The sequence below is a fragment of the Saimiri boliviensis genome, chromosome 8 (genome assembly GCF_048565385.1).
Source record: "Saimiri boliviensis isolate mSaiBol1 chromosome 8, mSaiBol1.pri, whole genome shotgun sequence".
In the NCBI taxonomy this organism is placed as follows: Eukaryota; Metazoa; Chordata; class Mammalia; order Primates; family Cebidae; genus Saimiri; species Saimiri boliviensis.
Window position 1 is genome coordinate 74,003,080 of NC_133456.1, and position 20,397 is coordinate 74,023,476.

The 20,397-nt window shown below is 40.3% G+C and overlaps 1 protein-coding gene and 1 non-coding gene across 13 annotated transcripts in view; both read left to right on the forward strand.

Moving 5' to 3' along the window:
- Positions 1-20,397, forward strand: part of MAP3K13 (mitogen-activated protein kinase kinase kinase 13) — a 184,917-nt gene that overhangs the window by 73,292 nt on the left and 91,228 nt on the right. The window lies entirely within an intron of this gene.
- Positions 1,816-1,979, forward strand: LOC120367684 (U1 spliceosomal RNA). Its single transcript, XR_005582004.2, has one exon. It is a non-coding gene; the product is annotated as a U1 spliceosomal RNA (small nuclear RNA).

The window sequence follows — 20,397 nt, forward strand, 5'->3', positions numbered from 1 at the left end:
CCCGAGGCATTGTGCCTGCATTTTTAGTAGCTGGCCTGCCTGCCTTTAATGGGACACATTAGGGTATCTGCAGGCTTGGATAGCCATGGATAATTGAGACGAGTGAGATAAAGCTCACCAAAATGCAAAGCCATGATTGCTTTTTCCAGGGAAAATAATCTCTTGATTAAAGTTAGGTTAAGCATTTGACTAATTACTCACCAATTATTTCCTCTCCCATAACAAATTTAAATACATATGCACACTAAGAAGGAACAGATGCAACATACCTTTGGTTATTTCCAGCCACTACTTCTAGACCTAAATTACAGACCCACTTTAATTTTTGCTAAACCTAGAAACTCCTGGGAAATACCCACCTGATATTACAGCCACTGGGGCTCAAGAACCCATTTAAAAAGAAATTTTACGACTTTGCGAGGTTCTCCCTTCCTCTTTCTTCTCCTTTTCCTGGCCCTTTTTGAGCAGAATCCCTTCCATCTGTTTGTCTATGAAAAAAATAACAGAACATTTGCTTGTGTTAACGATTGAAGCTATGCCCCAATCTAGTCTTTTAAGTATTCTCAAAGACCTAGAGACAGACTAGACGAGGTTTCTTGAAGAAAGAAAAACAGTCGCATAATCCTGTATATTTTCTGTAATAATTTCTCCAATCAGGGCTTCCTCCATAACTCACTGAAAAGTACTGCTCATCATCTGCTCTCCTTTGTTTAAGAGATTATCTAAACTGATGAGAAGGATTCTTTCAACTGAATCTTACACCTTTGATACCAAATTGTGGTTAAAGTCAAGCTGCTTCTGTCACAAATTTCCTTATAATAGCCTTTGTCTTTTTCCTGCTATTTAAAAGGCTATGGAATGCTTTAAAAACATTAAACATTAAAAAACAAAACAAACAAACAAAAGAACAGCCACCCAGGTTCCAAAAGCCTTTGACCAGATCTGAAAAGGAAAGAGAGATGGTAAGAGAACCTCATTGTTAATGCAGAGCAAAGAGGACCCTAAGATAAGGTCCCTCTTTTTTTCCCCCAAGGAAAAGGAAGTCACTCCAAGGGCATACCTATACATGAGACTGTCCTGCTAAAGCTTCACCAAGTTCATGAGAAATATGAAATGGTCATTTTGATCTACCTGAATACATAGGACGGGTACCCAGAAATTCTGTATGTTGACAAATAGTTACATATTTGAATTGGCTGTGTGCTGAACTTGAAGTTTCAGAGTAAGGAAACTAGAGTCTTGAGGGTTCCATGTTCTAAGAAATCTTTTCTGGGTTTATTCTTGGGAAGTGGTAGCGAAGGATTTGTTAGACTGGGAAACTAAGCGTCTGGGGCTTGTTTGGGGACCTGTGCTTTCATAGCTGTATATTATTTTTCACCACAGGAAGATGAAAAAGTAGAAACAAACGAAAATATCTCTTTGATACTTTTTACCATGTTCCTCAGATTCTCCTATTTTTGTATGTGACTCACGAAATATAGTTTATGAAAAACTACTCAATAAGAATGTTTTGGCCGGGCGCGGTGGCTCACACCTGTAATCCCAGCACTTTGGGAGGCCGAGGCGGGCGGATCACGAGGTCTGGAGATGGAGACCATTCTGTTCAACATGGTGAAACCCCGTCTCTACTAAAAATATAAAAAGTAGCTGGGCGTGGCGGTGCGTGCCTGTAATCCCAGCTACTCAGGAGGCTGAGGCAGGAGAATTGCTAGAACCCAGGAGGCGGAGTTCCAGTGAAACCAGATGGCGCCATTGCACTCCAGCCTGGCGACAGAGCTAGACTCCGTCTCAAATTTAAAAAAAAAAAAAAAAAAGTTACTTACCTGGCAGGAGAGATACCATGATCAAGAAGGCGGTTTTCCCAGGGCGAGGCTTATCCATTGCACTCCAGATGTGCTGACCCCTGCAATTTCCCCAAATGTGGGAAACTCGACTGCATAATTTGTGGTAGTGGGGGACTGCGTTCGCGCTTTCCCCTAAGGAAAAAAAATATATATATATATATATATTTTTCAGGTGCTCATGCTTGTAATTCCATTACTTTGGGAGACTGAAGCGGGTAGTTCACTTGATGTCAGGAGTTCGAGACCAGCCTGGCCAACATGATGAACCCTCATCTCTGCTAAAAATGCAAAAATTAGCTGGGTGTGGTGGCATATGCCTGTAATCCCAGCTAGTCAGGAGGCTGAGGCACAAGAATCACTTGAACCCAGGAGGCAGAGATTGCAGTGAGCCGAGATCATGCCACTGCACTCTAGCCTGGGTGATAAAGAGAGACTTCATCCCAAAAAAACAAACAAAAAGAATGTTTTTCTGATACTTTGATGAAAGACTCTTACAGAATGTGCTTAAATAACAAGAGAACAAAACATTTTTTTTTTCTATTTCTGTTTCTCAATTCCCATCCATATTGCCCTCCCCCTATCAACCACTACTAGTTCTTATCAACCTCGTTAGCCTGGTTCTATACAGTGAGAAGGATTTCTTCTGATGAGTTATACATTGATTATTTTTCCCCTCCATCTCACCAAGAAGGATGAATTAGCAATTTAAAAACATTAACTCTGCAAGAGACCTGCCCGTGAACCAGCTAAAGCTGTGGTTCTCAAAGTGTGGTCCCAGGACCAGGACCATCAGCATCACCTTCTCGGGCCACTCCCCAGATATTCTCAGTCACAAATGTTGAGGCTGGGGCCCAGCCATCTGTGTTTTAACAAGCTTGGTGGGTAATGCTGATACATGCTAAATTTGAAGAATCCTTGATTTAGAGCTTCTTAGACTTCTAATGTGCATAGAAATCACCTGCAGATTTTGCTAAAGACCAGATTCTGCTCACTTGGCCTGCAGTGATTTTTGTCCACATTTCTAATTAGCTCCCAAGTGATGCTGATGCTGCTGGTCCTAGGTCTACACTTTGTGAATAACAAGGATCTGAAGAACAGTCATAAGGCGGGCGCTGGAAGAACGACTCCAAGAAGCAGGCTGTATCAAAATTCTAACTTTCCCAGGAGTTCCTAGGGAAATACTCCTCAAAGAGGAAGAAATTGTTTAGTTTCTGTTTTTTTTGTTTTGTTTCTTTTCTTTTTCTTGAGACAAAGTCTCGCTCTGTCACCCAGGCTGGAGTGCAGTGGTGGCATCTCAGCTCACTGCAACCTCTGCCTCCCATGTTCAAGTGATTCTCCTGCCTCAGCCTCCCCAGTAGCTGGAATTACAGGCTCGCACCACCACACCTGGCTAAATTTTGTATTTTTAGTAGAGACAGAGTTTCACCATGTTGGCCAGGCTAGTCTTGAACTCCTGACTCAAGTGATTCAATCACCTAAGCCTTCCCAGTAGCTGGGATTACAGGCAGGCACCACCACACCTGGCTAAATTTTGTATTTTTAGTAGAGATAGAGTTTCACCATGTTGGCCAGGCTAGTCTCGAACTCCTGACTCAAGTGATCCAACCACCTAAGCCTCCCAAAGTGCTAGGATTACAGGCATGGGCCTCCACATCCAGCCAAGAGGAAGAAGTTTTATGGGTAAAGTATTGATCATAGCATTATTTGAATAGAAAAAGAAACAGTGTAACTGCTCAAAAATAGGGAAATACAGTTAGTTAATTCTCATTATTCACAGATACTATATTTGCAAATTCTCCTTGTAGCTAGACTCTATTTTTAAAACCAAAATCAATACTTCTGGTGCTTTTACAGTCATTTGAAGACATGCACACAACAGCAAAAAATGTGAGTCACCTGACATCACACACTCCCAGCGGGGTTCGAACAAGACGAGGCTCTACCTTCTCGTTTCAGCCCTCCTGTTGTAAAGAACTGTCCTTCTTGAGGTCTATTTAGTGCCCTGTTTTTTGCATTTTTGTTAGTGGTTTCACCGTTTAAAATGGCACCAAAGCTGAGTGTTGAAATGCTATCTAGTGTTCCCGAGCACAAGAAGGCTATGATGTGCCTTACGGAGAAAATATATGTGCTACGTAAGTGTCATTTAGTCATGAGTTATTGTGCAGTTGACCATGAATTTGATAATGATAAATCAACAATGTAGATTATGTGAAGTGTCCTTAAACAGAAGCACACATAAAACAAAGGTATGTATTGATCAGTTGACAAACATGTTGCAACCAGAGACTTACAGAAACCTAACACTATACTTCCCCTAGGAGCAATGGCTCAATATTCGCTAGTTCAGTGCTTGCTGAGGCTTTATAGAATGTAGCTATTGTGAATAACAATACTTAACTGTAGTTAGTAATCAATATGCTGCCATTTTAAAAGGATGATGATGAAATATATGCAATAATATTTTAAAAAGTACAGCAATCCCCCCCTTATCCATGGAGGATATGATTCAAGAGCTCTCCATATAGACCTGAAACTGTGGATAGTATCGAACCCTATACATACCAGGTATTTTTCCTAAACATACATACCTATGATAAAGTTTAGTTTATAAATTAAGAACAAATAGGAGATTAGCAACAATAATAATAAAATAGAACAATTATAACAATAGACTAAGAAAGCTTTGTGAATGTGGTCTCCCTCTCAAAATATCTTACTCATCTAATATCCTACTCATCAAAATATCTTACTCGTCTAATATCTTATTCATCAAAATATCTTACTCATCTACTTTTGGACCGGTTAACCAAGGGTAACTGAAACTGTGGAAAGTGAAACTGCAGATAAGTGAGGACTGCTGTGTATGATGTAGTGGTAAGAGACAAGAAACGGGAGACAAATTGTCAAGCATAGTCCAATTAGAGTTACGTTTACATTCTTTTCAAGTAAGGAAATTGAAGGTAGTATATGACTCTAGTTTGGATGTTTGCCCCTCCAGACTCATGTTGGAATTTGATTCCCAGTGTTGGAGATGGATCCCGACGGGAGGTGTTTGGGTCATGGGGGCAGATCCCTCATGAAGGGCTTGGTACCATCCTCATGGTTGGGAATGGGTTTTCACTCTGTGAGTTCCCGCAAGTTTAACAAGAGTTGAAAAAGAGCCTGGTACCTCCCACCTCACTCTTGCTTCCTTTCTTGCCACGTAATCTCTGCACACACTGGTTCCCCTTCACCTTCTGCCACGAGTGGAGGCAACTGAGCTTTCACTAGATGTCCAGCCTTCCAGCCAGCAGAATCGTGAATCAAATAACCCTTTTTTCTTTACAAGTTACCTAGTCTCAGGTATTCCTTTATGGCAACACAAAGAGACTAAGACATATACCAATAGTTTTTAAATTTTTTATGATACATAATAATTACACATATGTATGGGGTACATGTGATATTTTAATACATGTCTATAATATGTTATGATCATATCAGCGTATTTAGGATATCCATCACCTTGAACAATTATCAGTTTCTTGTGTTAGGAACATTTCAAATATTCTTTTAGCTACTTTGAAATAGACAATAAATTGTTGTTAACTACGGTCACTCTACTGTGCTATCAAACACTAAAACTTACTCCTTCTATGTAACAGTATCTTTATATCCATTAACAACCTCTCTTCATCCCCTCTTCTCCACCCTTCCCCACTTCTGGTAACTATTGTTCTACTACCTACCTCCATGAGGTCCACTTTTTAGCTCCCAAATGTGAGTGAGAACATGTGATATCTGTCTATGTGCCTGGCTTCTTTCACTTAACATAATGACCTCTAGCTCTAGCTCTGCTGCAAATGACTGCATTCCATTCTTTTTTATGGCTAAATAGTATTCCATTGTGTGTGTGTGTGTGTGTGTGTGTGTGTGTGTATGTGTGAGAGAGAGACATATTGTCTTTATCCATTTATCCACTGATGAATACTTGAGTTGATTCCGCATCTTGATATTGTAAGTAGTGCTGCAGTAAACATGGGGTTGCAGGTATCCCTTTGATATACTGATTTCCTTTCCCTTGGATAAATAGCCCATAGTAAGATTGAGTTTTTTGAGAACCCTCCATACTGTTTTCCATAATGGCTGTACTTACTGACATTCCCACCAACAGTGTATATGAGTTTCCCTTTCAGCCGGGCGCAGTGGCTCACGCCTGTAATCCCAGCACTTTGGGAGGCTGAGGTGAGTGGATCACGAGGTCAGGAGTTCAAGGCCAGCCTGGCCAAGATGTTGAAAACCCATCTCTACTAAAAATAAAAAAATAAAAAAATTAGCTGGGCATGGTGGTGGGTACCTGTAATCCCAGCTACTAGGGAGGCTGAGGCAGAGAACTGCTTGAACCAGGGAGGTGAGGTTACAGTGAGCTGAGATCGTGCCACTGCACTCCAGCCTGGCAACAGAGTGTGACTCCATCTCAAAAAAAAAAAAAAAAAAAAAGTTTCCCTTTGACCACATCCTCATCAAAACTTTTGCTATTTTTTTTTATAATAGCCATTCTAACTGGGATGATATCTCATTGTGGTTTTATTTGTATTTCCCTGATAGTAGTGATGCTGAGCATTTTTTCATGTACCCATTTGCTATTTGTGTCTTCTTTTGAGAAATGCCTATTCAGATCCCTTGCCCACTTCGTAATGATATTATTATTATTTGTTGTTGTTGAGTTGTTTGAGTTTCTCGTGTATTTTGCATATTGATCCTTTGTTGGACAAATAGTTTGCAAATATTTCCTTTCATTCTACAAGTTATCTCTTCACTCTGCTGATTGTTTCCTTTACTTTGTAGAAGTATTTTGTTTGTTTGTTTTTTGAGATGGAGTCTCCCTCTGTTGCCCATGCTGAAGTACAGTGGCATGATCTCGGCTCACTGCAACCTCCACCTCCTGGGTTCAAGTGATTCTCCTGCCTCAGCCTCCTGAGTTGCTGGGATTACAGGCACCTGCCACCATGCCCAGCTAATTTTTGTATTTTTAGTAGGGACGGGGTTTCACCATGTATATCAGGATGGTCTCAATCTCTTGACCTCATGATCTGCCCACCTCGGCCTCCCAAAGAAGTTTTCAGATTTAGTATAGTTTTGTTTTTATGTTTTTTGTTGACTGTGCTTTTGAAGTCTTAGCCATAAAATCTTTGCCTAGACCCATGTCCTGAAGCATTTCCTTGATTTTTTTTTTTTTTTTTTTTTTGTAGTTTTATAGTTTTAGGTCTTAAGTTGTCAATCCATTTCGAGTAGATTTCTTAAGAAAAGTCAGGACTGGTGGCTTTACTGCCGAATTCTACCAATTTGTTTGTTGTTGTTGTTTGTTTATTTGTTTTTTAGACGAAGTCTCGCTCTGTCATTCAGGGTAGAGTGCAGTGGTGCAATTTCAGCTCACTGCAACCTCTGCCTCCTGGGTTCAAGTGATTCTCCTGCCTCAGCCTCCCAAGTAGCTGGGCTTACAGGCGTGCACCACCACATCCAACTAATTTTTGTATTTTTTTTTCCTAGTAGAGATAGGGTTTTGCCATGTTGGCCAGGCTGGTCTCCAACTCCTGGCCTCAAGTGATCCATCCGCCTCAGCTTCACAAAGTGCTGAGATTGCAGGTGGGAACCACCATGCCTGGCTGAATTCTCCCAATCTTATAAAGAAGAACTAACACTAATTCTTCTCAAATTATTCCAAAACATTGAAGGAAGGGAATTCTTCCTAACTCATGCTGTGAGGCCTAGACAAGGATACAAAAAAAAAAAAAAGAAAACTACAAGCCAGTACCTCTGATGAACATAGGTGCAAAAATCCCCAACGTTAACACTAGGAAACCAAATCCAACACCACGTCAAAAAGTTAATACACAGCTAGGTGTGGTGGCTCACACCTGTAGTCCCAGCACTTTGGGAGGCCAAAGTGGGCGGATCACCTGAAGTCAGGAGTTAGAGAACAGCCTGGCCAATACTGCCAAACTCTGTCTCTACTAGAAATACAAAATTTAGCCAGCCATGGTGGTGGGTGCCTATAGTTGAACCTACTCAGGAGGCTGAGGCAGGAGAATCGTTTGAACCTGGGAGGCAGAGCTTACAGTGTGCTGAGGTCACACCATTGCATTCCAGCCTAGGTGACAAAGCAGACCCTCTCTCAAAAAAAAAAAAAAAAAATTAATATGGTTAATACACATGATTAGTGGAACTTATTAAGATGGTTCAACATATGCAGTGAATAAATGTGATACCAGCAAAAGAAACTATCAGCAGAACAAACAGACAACCTATAGAATGGGAGAAAAGTTTTGTAATCTATGCATCCAACAAAGGTCTAACATCCAGCATCTGTAAGGAAGGTAAACTAATTTACAAGAAAAAAAAATCCCTATTAAAAAGTGGGCAAAGGACATGAGCAGATACTTCTCAAAAGAAGACATACATGTGACCAACCAACATATGAAAATAAGCTCAACATCACTGATCATTAGAGAAATGCAAATCAAAACCATGATGAAATACCATCCCACACCAGTGAGAATGGCTACCGAAAATTCAAAAAACAACTGATGCTGTCGAGGTAGTAGAAAAATGGGAATGCTTGTATACAGTTGGTGGGAGTGTAAAGTGGTTCAGCCATTGTGGAAGATAGTGTGGTTATTCCTTAAAGACCTAGAGGCAGAAATACCATTCAACCCAGCAATCCCATTACTGAGTATATACCCAAAGGAATAGAAATTATTCTGCTGTAACAACACAGGCACACTTATGTTCATTGCAGCACTGCTCACAATAGCAAAGACAGGGAATCAACCTAAATGCCCATCACTGATAGATTGGATAAAGAAAACATGTTACATCTGCACCATGGAGCACTATGCAGCCATAAAAATGAACAAGATCATGTTCTTTGCAGGGACATGGATGGAGCTGGAGGCCATTATGTTCCTGCAAACTAATGCAGGAACAGCAAACCAAATACCACATGTTCTCACTTATAAGTGGAAGCTAAATGATGAGAATGCATGGAACATGGTGGGGAACAGCATACACTGGAGCCTGTCTGAGGGCAGGGCTGGGAGGAGGGAGAGGATCAGGAAGAATAGCTAGTGGATACTGGGCTTAATACCTGCGTAATGGGATGATGAGTGCAGCAAACTACCGTGGCACACATTTATCCATGTAACGAAACTGCACATCCTGCACAGGTATCCCTGAACTTAAAAGCTGAGAAACAGAAAGGAAAAATAAATAAATAAATGTGATACATCACATCAACATCAACAGAATGAAGGACATACACTATAGTTTGGATATGGTTTATTTGTTCCCACCAAATTTCATGTTGAAATTTGATTTTCAGCATTGGAGGTGGCCCCTAATGGGAGGTGTCTGGGTCATGCGGCAGATCCCTCGTGAGTGTATTAATACCCTCCCTTGCAGATCAGTGAGTTCTCACTCTGTTAGTGCCTGTGAGAGCTGGTTGTTAAAAAGAGCCTGGGACCTCCCCACCTTTCTCTCCATGTGATTTCTGCACAAGTCGGCTTCCCTTTGCTTTCCACCATGAGTGGAAGCAGCCTAAGCCCCTCACCAGCTGAAGATGCCTACCTAGTCTTGAACTTTTTCAGACATCAGAATCAGGAACCAGGGAAACCTTTTTTAAAAAATAAATTACCTAGCCTCAGATATCCCTTTTTAACAACACAAAATGGACTAAGACACCATATGATCACCTCAATAAATGCAGAAAAATTACTGGTAAAATTCAATATCACTTCATGACCAAAAACTTTCAACTGGCCAGGCACGGTGGCTCATGCTTGTAATCCCAGCACTTTGGGAGGCCGAGGCGGGTGGATCACGAGGTCAGGAGTTCGAGACCAGCCTGGCCAACACAGTAAATCTCTGTCTCTACTAAAAATACAAAAATTAGCTGGGTGTGATGGCAGGCACCTGTAATCCTAGCTACTCAGGAGACTGAGACAGGAGAATCGCTTGAATCCGGGAGGCAGAGGTTGCAGTGAGCCAAGATTGTGCCACTACACTCCAGCCTGGGTGACAGAGCTAGACTCTGTCTTAAAAAAAAAAAACAAAAACCTTTCAACAAATTAGTCACAGAAGGATCACACCTCAACATAATAAAGACCACATATGAAAAACTCACAGCTGTCAACACACTGAATGGGGAAGAGTGAAAGCCTTCCTCGAAGAACTGGAACAGCACCTCTATGGTGCAATCAGTTAGTGTGTTCAGCTGTTAACCAAAAGGTTGGTGGTTCAAGCCTACCAAGGGACGGTGTCACACCTGCATTCCCAGCACTTTGGGAGGCTGAGGTGGGTGGATCACCTGAGGTCAGGAGGTCGAGACCAGCCTGGCCAACGTGGTGAAAACCCATCTTTACTAAAAATACAAAAACTAGCCTGGCACGGTGGCAGACACCTGTAATCCCAGCTACTTGGGAGGCTGAGGCAGGAGAATTGCTTGAACCCGGGAGGCGGAGGTTGCAGGGAGGTGGAGGTTGCAGTCAGACGAGATCGGGCCGCTGCACTCTGTCGACAGCAGAGCAAGACCTGGAATGATATGCTCACTCACCAGTCTCATTCAACATAGTGTGGGAAGTCCTAGCCAGAACAATCAAGCAAGAGGAAGAAAGAAACAGCATCTAATTTGGAAAAGAGGAAGTCATGACTCTTTTTAGATAAAATGCTCTTATACATAGAAAATCCTAAAGACTTTACCAAAAAACTCAGAACTGATGAACAAATTCAGGAAAGTTGCAGGATACAAAAATTAACATACATGAGACAGGACTTAGGTGGTTAAAAAAAGTTTAAAAATCAATGCACAAAGATCAGAAGTTTACACAAAATATACAACAATAACAAACTAAGTGTAAAAAAAAAAAAAAATCAAGAAAACAATCCCATTTACAATTGCTGCCAAAAAAAAAAAAAAAAAAAAAACCCAACTAGGAATACATGTAATCAAGGAGGTAAAAGACCTATACAAGGCAGCTACAAAACATATAAAAGAAATTGAAAGCTGGGCGTGGTGGCTCACGCCTGTAATCCCAGCACTTTGGGAGGCTGAGGTGGGCGGATCATGAGGCAAAGAGTTTGAGACCAGCCTGGCCAACATAGTGAAAGCCCGTCTCTACTAAAAATACAAAAAAATTAGCCAGGTGTGGTGGCAGGTGTCTGTAATCCCTGCTACTTGGGAGGCTGAGGCAAGGAGAATCGTTTAAACCTGGGAGTTGGAGGTTGTAGTGAGCCGAGATCACACCACTGCACTGCAGCCCCAGGGACAGTGTAAGACTCTGTCTCAACAACAAAAAAAGAAAAACACTGAAAAGGTCGGCAGGATGGCTTATGCCTGTAATCCTCGCATTTGGGGAGGCTGAGGCAGGTGGATCACTGGAGTCCTGGAGCTCCAGACCAGCCTGGGAAATGTGGCAAAATTTCATCTCTACAAAAAATACGAAAGGTAGCCGGATGTGGTGGCGTGCCGCTATACTCCCAGCTACTCCGGAGGATGAGATGGGAGGATTGCTTTAGCCCAGGAGGCTGAGGCTGCAGCGAGCTGTGATCACAGCACCGCACTCCAGCCTGGGTGAGAGAGTGAGACCCTGGCTCACAAAAAGAAAAAAAAAAAGAAAATTGGAAAGAACACAAACAAATGGACAAATATCACATGCTAATGGATTGGAAGAATTAATATTGTTAAAAATGGCCATATTACCCAAAGCAATCTACAGATTCAATGCAATCCCTATCAAAATACCAATGCTGTTCTTCATACAAATAGAAAAAAAATTCTAAAATTTACACAGAACCGCAAAAGACCCTGAATAGCCAAAGCAATACTGAACAAAAAGAACAAAGCTGGAGGAGTCATACAATCTGACTCCAAAATATACTACAAAGGCATAGTAACCAAAACAACATAGAACTGGCATAAAAACAGACACACAGACCACTGGGCAGAATAGAGAACCCAGAAAGAAATTCATGTATTTATAGTCAACTGATTTTTGCCGGAAATGTATTAGTTAGGGAAATAAAATTACCTTTTTCTCTATTACTCAAATTTTCAGAATATTGTTATATTGTTTTTTAAGTGTTACACCTTAAAATCTGTGTTGTGTTCGTTCTTTCAGAGGTACCTCCTTTTTACTTCCTTGAGCAGCAGAGGCAGTATATTGTGGTTGAGGAATGCCTCTTCTTAGGAAAGACCTTTTGGACATTAGTGTACAAGAGTATGTTCTCTGTGTTAAATTAAAAGTTGCTCTAAATGGCAATATGAACATCTAAGAGTAATTTAGGATTACAGACCTCTAGTAAAGGTAAACTAGGTATTTAATAGTTACTACTAGGACCATGCCTTGTAAATAATTTGTCTTGCTTAATCATAGCCTTCCAAATTTCTCTACACCTTCCCACTCTTTCAAAGGGGTTACAAGTTTGGCCTCTAAAGTGAGATAATAATAGTTGAGTCTTAGTGTTTCCATTTATTAGCTGCAGGCCTTGGGTAAGTTATTTAAAGTCTCTAAGTTTCTCCTATGTATATAATAGGAATACTTACAGAACCTAACAGGGGTTAAATGAGATATGGTACATAAAGTCTGAGCATAATGCGTCACATATACTAAGCCCTGAATAAATGGTAGTTGCTAATATATATGAGCTTCTTTCTTTTCATTTATTGTCTAACCATGTAAAAAAGACTGCCAGTTGATACCTGAGGGAAAAAATTTTTTTAAAAAAGAAAAGATAGAAAAGTAAAAGAAAAAATGCAATAGTATTCTTGTCTGCAAGAATTCACAGTCTACTTGGAGAAATTGACACATACGTTATATTTTACTCAGACAGCAATTCTCAAACTTTTCAGTCTCAGGACCAAAAAAAAAAAAATGAGAACCACAAACCAAAGGGCTTTTGTTTATGTGAGTTCCATTGTCTATATTTAACATATTAGAAACTAAAACAAAAAAGTTGTTAAGTATCAATTAATGTATTTTTAAAATAATAAACCTATTATACAGTAACGTAAAAGAATATTTTCTTTCATGAAAAAAAACTACAGTTTCCAAACCTTCACAATTGTTTGTGAGGAGAGTAGTATTGAGAAAAGAGGATTCTGCAAATGTCTTTAATGTCCAACTTAATAGATGATAGCTTCTGCTTTCAATCTGTTGTGATATCAAATGGTATATAGTGGCCACTGGGAAAATCCACTGTCTACTTGTGAGAGAATGTGATAAAAAGGAAAATAATATCTTATTATTATGTAAATAATTCACAGACCCCTTAAAAGATCTCAGGGGTCCCTAGGAGTTCCCAGAGCATACTATAAGCACCATTGCGTAGGGTGTGAGTAATAGCTAATATCTCTGTTGGGTTTGCTATGTGCCAGACACTGTTCACAGTGCTTTACATATTTAATCCTCACAACAGCTCCGTGTGGCGGGTGCTATTGTTATTATCTCTAATTTCCAGATGAAACCAAAGCACAAAGAGAGTAAATTCATCAAGGTGGAGTCAGCGCGCAGTTTCAGACCGTCTGGCTTCAGGGTCCAGACTCTTTTCTATGCCACTGCACTGCCTCCCTCTCCTTGGCAACTGAGTGCAATTTCATAGAGAAAATGACATTTTTCTTAAAAGCTATGCAAAGGTAGAGGTTCTAATAGACAACCCTTAGAGAACACTTGATTGTTTCTCATTACAGAGCAGGATTTTATTCTTGTAAATGTTTTCAGCCTTCACCTTTATCTCCTGAGTTTCTTTGAAATCACTTTACATTCAGAATATTTTCCTTTCTTATACCTACATCAACAGTGCCATTCTACACATCCCAATCGGTCCAGGGTTTCTACCAATAGCTGCCAGTCACTGCAATTTCGATGATAAAGCAGGATTTTCCCCTTCCTTTTTTTCTTATGATAAAATACCTATAGCATAACTTTTGTAGTTTCAGCCATTTGAAGTGTACAGTTCAGCAGCGTTAGGTACATTCACATTGTTACGAAACCATTACCACCACCGTCCATCCACAGAACTCTTTTCATTTTGTAAAACTGATACTCTGTACCTATTAACCAAAAACTCCCCATTCCCCCTTCCCCACACACCCTGGCAACTACCGTTCTATTTTCTGTCTCTATGACTTTGAATACTGTAAGTACCACATATAAATAAAATCATATGATATTTGTCCTTTTGCACCTGGCTTATTTCACTTAGCGTAATGCCTTCAAGTCTTATCCACATCATATCATGTACTGTCATTTCTCTCCTTTTAAAGGCTGAATAATACATACGGGATTTTGTTTGCTAAGAATAAACAATAAACCCAGGACCTAAATAACTTCAGTTAATTTCAAAAAGTGAATATAAAATAGTATAAAGAAAGGAACACAGACCTCTAATGTATTGCTTCTGTGCCTTATTACAAAGTTACTATTTTCTACATGTATTCTAAAACTCATATTTCTTGGCTGAACATAGGAAGAATTAAACAGATTTTAATGGTTGAGCAACAGCTAGAACCCATCATGTCTACTCTAGCTATTTGACATAATTCTGACCTTCTTTTCCTTTTCTTGTGCTTTTTTCTGCTCTCAATCCTTTTTCCCTGTCATAAAGTAAAACAAAACTCTGTTTCATCTCTCCTAGGATGGCCATTAAGTGGAACTGTTCACAATTAAAAAGCAGATAGGTTAGATATCTATGAAATAAAAACCAAAATAAACTGAAGTGCATTCTATTTAAGTATAACGTGTGTTTTTTGGGGGGTGGAGGAGGTGAGCTCAGGTAGGTGGGGTGGGTCATAGTCCATGAGAAGGATTTTTATAGTAAAGTTTCTGTTATTTTCTTGAGACCATATAGAGAACTCAGCTTTCAGAATATGTTCTTGAATTACCTTTACATGCTGTGCTATGCCCTGGGGATGTAGTGGTAAATAATAGCAGGCTTGAACATGTTGGATATAAGGTATAATTTATGAAAGACATTATTTATATATTGGATTATGGCCTAAAGAGTTCAAGGACTTACTCCAGTTCATATAGTGGTTAAGTAAGGATTTCAGGATTCAAACTGAACATGGCACCTGCCTACACAGAGCCTGCAGACTAGCAGGGGAGATAATTGAAGAGCAATTATAATACAGTGTGATATGTGCTCTTAGGGGAGGGGGGAAGGGGCTGAGGGATGCAGGCTCCAGAGGAGAACGTAAGTGGAGCATCTAACCCAGACTAGAGGGAGGCTTCCTGAAGGAAATGGTAACAGAGGTGAGCCCTGAAGAACTGGCAAGACTTGGGAGAAGACAGGCATGCGGAGCGCGTTGCATGCAAAGTGGATTTCAAGTGCTTTATTCCAGAGGTGAGAGAGAACGCACTCAATTCAGAGAACTGAAATGAATCTGACTGGTGAACTGCGGGTCAATGTCAAACATGGGGCTAGAGAAGCAAAATAGGCCTAGAGGGCTGCGCTTGTTCTGGGAGCAGGAGATTTTATGAAGTTGAGTGGTATGTTCAGAATCACATGCTGAAGAAATGGTTATGAGATCATGGAATAGGATAAAGAGACCATGGGCAAGGATACAATTAGTGAGTTTTAAAATAATCTAGGCTGGCCAGGTGTGCTGGCTCATGCTTGTAATCCCAGCACTTTGGGAGGCCAAGGTGGGAGGATCATCTGAGGTCAGGAGTTTGAGACCAGCCTGGCCAACATGGTGAAACTCCATTCCTACAAAAAATACAAAAATTAGCTGGGCATGGTGGCGGGCACCTGTAATCTCAGCTACTTGGGAGACTGAGGCAGGAGAATCACTTGAACTCAGAAGGTGGAGATTGCAGTGAGCCAGGATCACACCACTGTACTCCAGCGTGGGTGATGGAGTACAACTCTGTCTCAAAATAAATAAATAAAATAAAATAATCCAGGCAAAGATGGTAATAACCTGTACCAGAAGGGGTTATTGGGGTGGGGGGAAGTATGCAAATTTAAGAGATATTCAGAATGTTAAAGGATACTTTTTATAAGAGTAAAATAAGTCATACGCACATAAAATGAGTTGCAGATTTTATTTAACTCATTAATTAATAAGGAAACCAGTAAGGTATTACAATAAAAATTCAAAGTACACATGTGCATGTGTGCGTGCACACACACACACACACACACACGTGCAATCAGGAATGCTGCAATGAATGTACAATTAGGGGCAAAACCAGTCAATATCCACAGGGCAATAATCAATCGCATTCCACCAGAAGACACAATTCAGTTGCATTTCTATGGATAAGAATTAGTTGTATTTGCTATAATTTACAGAGTTGTAAATATCTTAAAAACAATGAAAGGCTCACAAAAAACTGAGAGTCGTGCCCTGTGCAAGAGTACTCATCATCTTTTTTTTTCCTTAGGCAGAAAACCCAGCCATCCTTTCTGCCCATTTCAAAGTCTTTCACAATTTTTCCTGAAAAGAAGATATCAGCAGGATTTTGGTGATTGATTGGATGTGATGATGGTTAGCAAGGAGGAATGAGAGAGAGAAGTCAAGTGTGGCCACTTATTCAAGGAGGTTGAGGGGGCATTTAGCCAAGATGTGGGTGTTGGAACAGGAGGATACAATGAGAAAGTTTTGGAGGCAAGGGAGAATGAGAGGTGGGATCAGGGAAGAGGATGCCTAAAGAAATACAGTGGTGAGACGAAAAACCAGAGGGGCTTACATCTTCGGTAGTAATGAAGGAGAACAGAATGTGATGCAAGATGGGATAAGCTAGCTACAGGCTTGAAAAATTATTCCCAGTAGTCCTCTGATTCATAGGTGTCAGCGGCCTCCCATTTAGAATTATTCATTTATCCTGTGTCCCTCTGGGCATGAGTTCCTGAGTAGCTGCTTGCTTGAAGTAGAAACCTAAAAGAATGATGTTGATTAAGAAGGTGATTTTGAATTAACTAAGTGGATTTAATGAAAATAAACTCTGAGTATAGAGAACCATGTCTCAAGCATCTTTCTTTGCCTGGGATGTTTGGCATAACAGCCAGCAATTATATTTAGTACATATATAGAATGAAAGATGCATATATTGGATTATGGCCTAAAGAGTTCAAGGTCTTACCCCAGATCACATAGCTACTTAAGTATTCCAAGGTTCAAAACCAGTTCTTAAGACTCTAACGCTCAAGTTACTAGGATGGGGAGTTAAATTCCAACATCTCGTGGTATTTTCAGCCTTCCATGTATTAGGATAGATTTTAAAAGTATTTCTTTATTTCTCATGTTTCCAGTAACTAAATATAACTGCAAAATGTGGATATACTCCCTCTAAGGAGAGGAAGCTTTCTCGAAAGACCTAATTTGAAATCAGATGGACTGAACAAGCAGTCTACTGACTGTGTAACATTAGAGGAGTTAAACTCTCTGTACCTCAATTATCTCATCTATCAAATAGTGATGATACTGACCTCTGTGAAGATATAGAGATGAAATGAGATAAAGTATATAAAAATTGAAGTATAACAGATGACTTCATGGAAGGTGATATTTTTAATTCTAAGATGTAAAGTTTTTGCATGCTTACTTTATACCAAAATACGCCTTTTTTTTTTTTTGACAGAACATGAGATATATTTAATACTGATCTCCTTTGCTTAATTATTGATAAACCTAAATCTAGGTTTTTCAATATAATTTCTGCAGAAAGCTTTTGTTTCTTGATACAGTTATCACTGGTTTCAAATCCTTTGCTTTTCTCTCTTCCCGGTCTATTGACTTCTTTTTTCTTTCCACTCTACCGAACTTCACCATTGCATGCTTCCAGATCATCAGTGTATTTTAACTTAAATGAGGTTTGTTTTGTTTGACTCCCTTTATTATTTCTCAAATGCAACAGTCATTTCTAATTCAACATCATCATCATTATTATTATTATTATTATTATTATTTGAGACAGAGTTGTGCTCTGTCACTGAGGCTGGAGTGCAGTGGTACAATCTTGGCTCACTGCGACCTCTGCCTCCCATGTTCAAATGATTCTCCTGCCTCAGCCTCCTGAATAGCTGGGATTACAGGAATGCGTGCTCAGCGAATTTTTGTATTTTTAGTAGAGACGGGGTTTCACTATGTTGCCCAGGCTGGTCTTGAACTCCTGAGCTCAAAGCAATCTGCCCATCCCAGCCTCCCAAAGTGTTGAGATTACAGGCGTGAGCCACTGTGCCTGACCCTAATTTAGCTTTTAAAAACCCCATTACAATTTGAGATTATTATTGGTTTCCTTTTTTGGCCATTTCCTGAGTATATACAGATATACTGAAATCATAAATAGGTATATCCGGCTGGTGCAGCAGTCAGTTTTCCTCAAGGAAATATCAATTATACCTGTTCTGTCCACCTTACATCGCCATTATGAGGCTCAAATGAAATTAAAATATATGAAATGACTTTGGAAATACAACTCAATATGCAAATGTAAGATAGCAGTGATTATTGTTATTTGCTGCTGTTTTGATATATGTTCCTGAGGAGCACACCTGCTGTAGGGAGCATCTAGATGTCCCCAAACAAATGAGAGCTGTGATCCTCTTCCCTCCGTCCCTTCTTTTTTTCCAGCAGTCAGAAAGGTCACTGATGTGATGAAACCCTCTGTGCTCAGTTTGGAGTGACTAAAGGGCATATAGACCTTTTCATTGCTGGGTGTTGTGTCTGCAGAGTTCTTTGCAGCACCCAGCAAGGCCTCCATGCTCAGCAACTTAACCCAAGACGAACAGTCGCATTAGCGAAGCAGCAACTTGTACCTGTCATTGTTCTGTTAACATGACAGCAAACATTTCCTATTCCTAGAGGATGGTATTTCGTCCCCTGCTTTCTCTGTTAATTCTTGTGTGTTTTTTTTTTTTCATTGTCTCCAGAACCAATTCATAAGGTGAGAGAATTTTACAATTGAAAGACATAGGAGAGGTCATTTGGTTCAATCCTCTTTACCAAAGCAAAAATCTTTTTGTACAATTTATCTGATAGATGTGGCCCACACTGAGCATTTCCGGTGATGGACAGCTAATCAGTTGTGAGAGATCCTATTCCATTATTGGATTGTTCTAATTTCTTATATTCACAGAATGTTTTTTCTAATTGGTTATAGGACCTTAGAGATCATTCTGGTCCAATTCCTTCAGTTGGCAGATGAGGAAATTGAGGCCTGGAGAGGTTAAGTGACTTGCCCAAGGCCAAAGAAATAATTTATGGCACAGCTGGGACCCCTGGTTCATGGTAACTTCTGTCAAAATAATTAAACTACAAAATTGCTGAATTCATAAATACTGAGTAGCATTAAATGCAATTATGCAGTATATAAATGCTTTAGTACATAGTATATTTTTAGCACAGCAAATACGTTGCACTCTATTTTGATGGAGAAAATGTGTCTGTTTTGTTAATCATGTATGAAGATCTCCTCAAAGCTTTCTGAGAAACTCCCTTCTTTAAATAGGACTGGTTTTTTCTTTGCTTTCCTTTGTGGGGGGGGGAGAAAGAAGTAATCAGTCTGACCCTTGTAATATATCTAAGAAGTCTTATTGTCAGAAGAGACACAAAAACACATTTCTCTGCCTGCCGTGAGCGCTGTGGGGTGGACTGGAGCCAGGGGCTGTTTTATATTCCTGTTGGGCGTTGGTTCTCAGTCTGCCAGTGGCTGGGTAGAGGAGGCTGGAGCGGAGCCTGCCCATATGCCAGGGAGACTTTGAAAGGTCGCCTGGTCTGCCCTGCCTCCTGGAAGGACTGCACATGAAGGGAACTGGCAACCTTTCTGTGCTGTGAAATTACTTGCTGGAAGCTTTAGGGTCACCCCACGCCCTGTGGGGTGGGGGGGGCTGATGGGAAGGGGGAGGACAGAGCATCGATTGGCTGTGATGAAAGAACCCTACAGACTCTGTGGGGGGTTTGAGGTATTGGACAGACTTGGCAGGGTGAGGAGAGGAACATTCGAAAGAGCGTGACCTAAAGAACTGACACAACTATACTGTCTGTTCTGAGAAATAACCAAGAGCCTAAGAAAGGGAACCTGATACTGTCTTTGCATCTGTGAGCCAGTAGCCCTAATGCCTTTTTAGTTATAGATGTGAAACTATTCATTTAGGGTTTATCAGATGCATCAGAAAGACATTCCTCCTCCCCACAAAAAATTTCAAACTTTTGATCTCATATCCTGTGAAGACAGACGAGCTGCCTCTTATTCCCCAAAATCAGAAAGAGTAATCTCTCTATTCCTATTTAATCTTACTAGACTTAGTGCCTGTATTAGAAGTACTTAGCACAGTTTGCCTTCATTTAGAACTGATTGTGTTTGTGGTTACCTCCCCTACAGGATATTACCATATCCCCTAGCAGGTTAGACTTGAGTTCTGAAGAGCAGGGATTATTTCTTTCTTTTTCAAAAATGATGAAATATGTCAGGCTTACCGAAAGTTAAAGAAGATGCTATCTTTATACATTTATAGCCCCATATGGCTTCTAAGAAACATGGTACCTCACATGTAGCAGGCACACAGGAAAGAT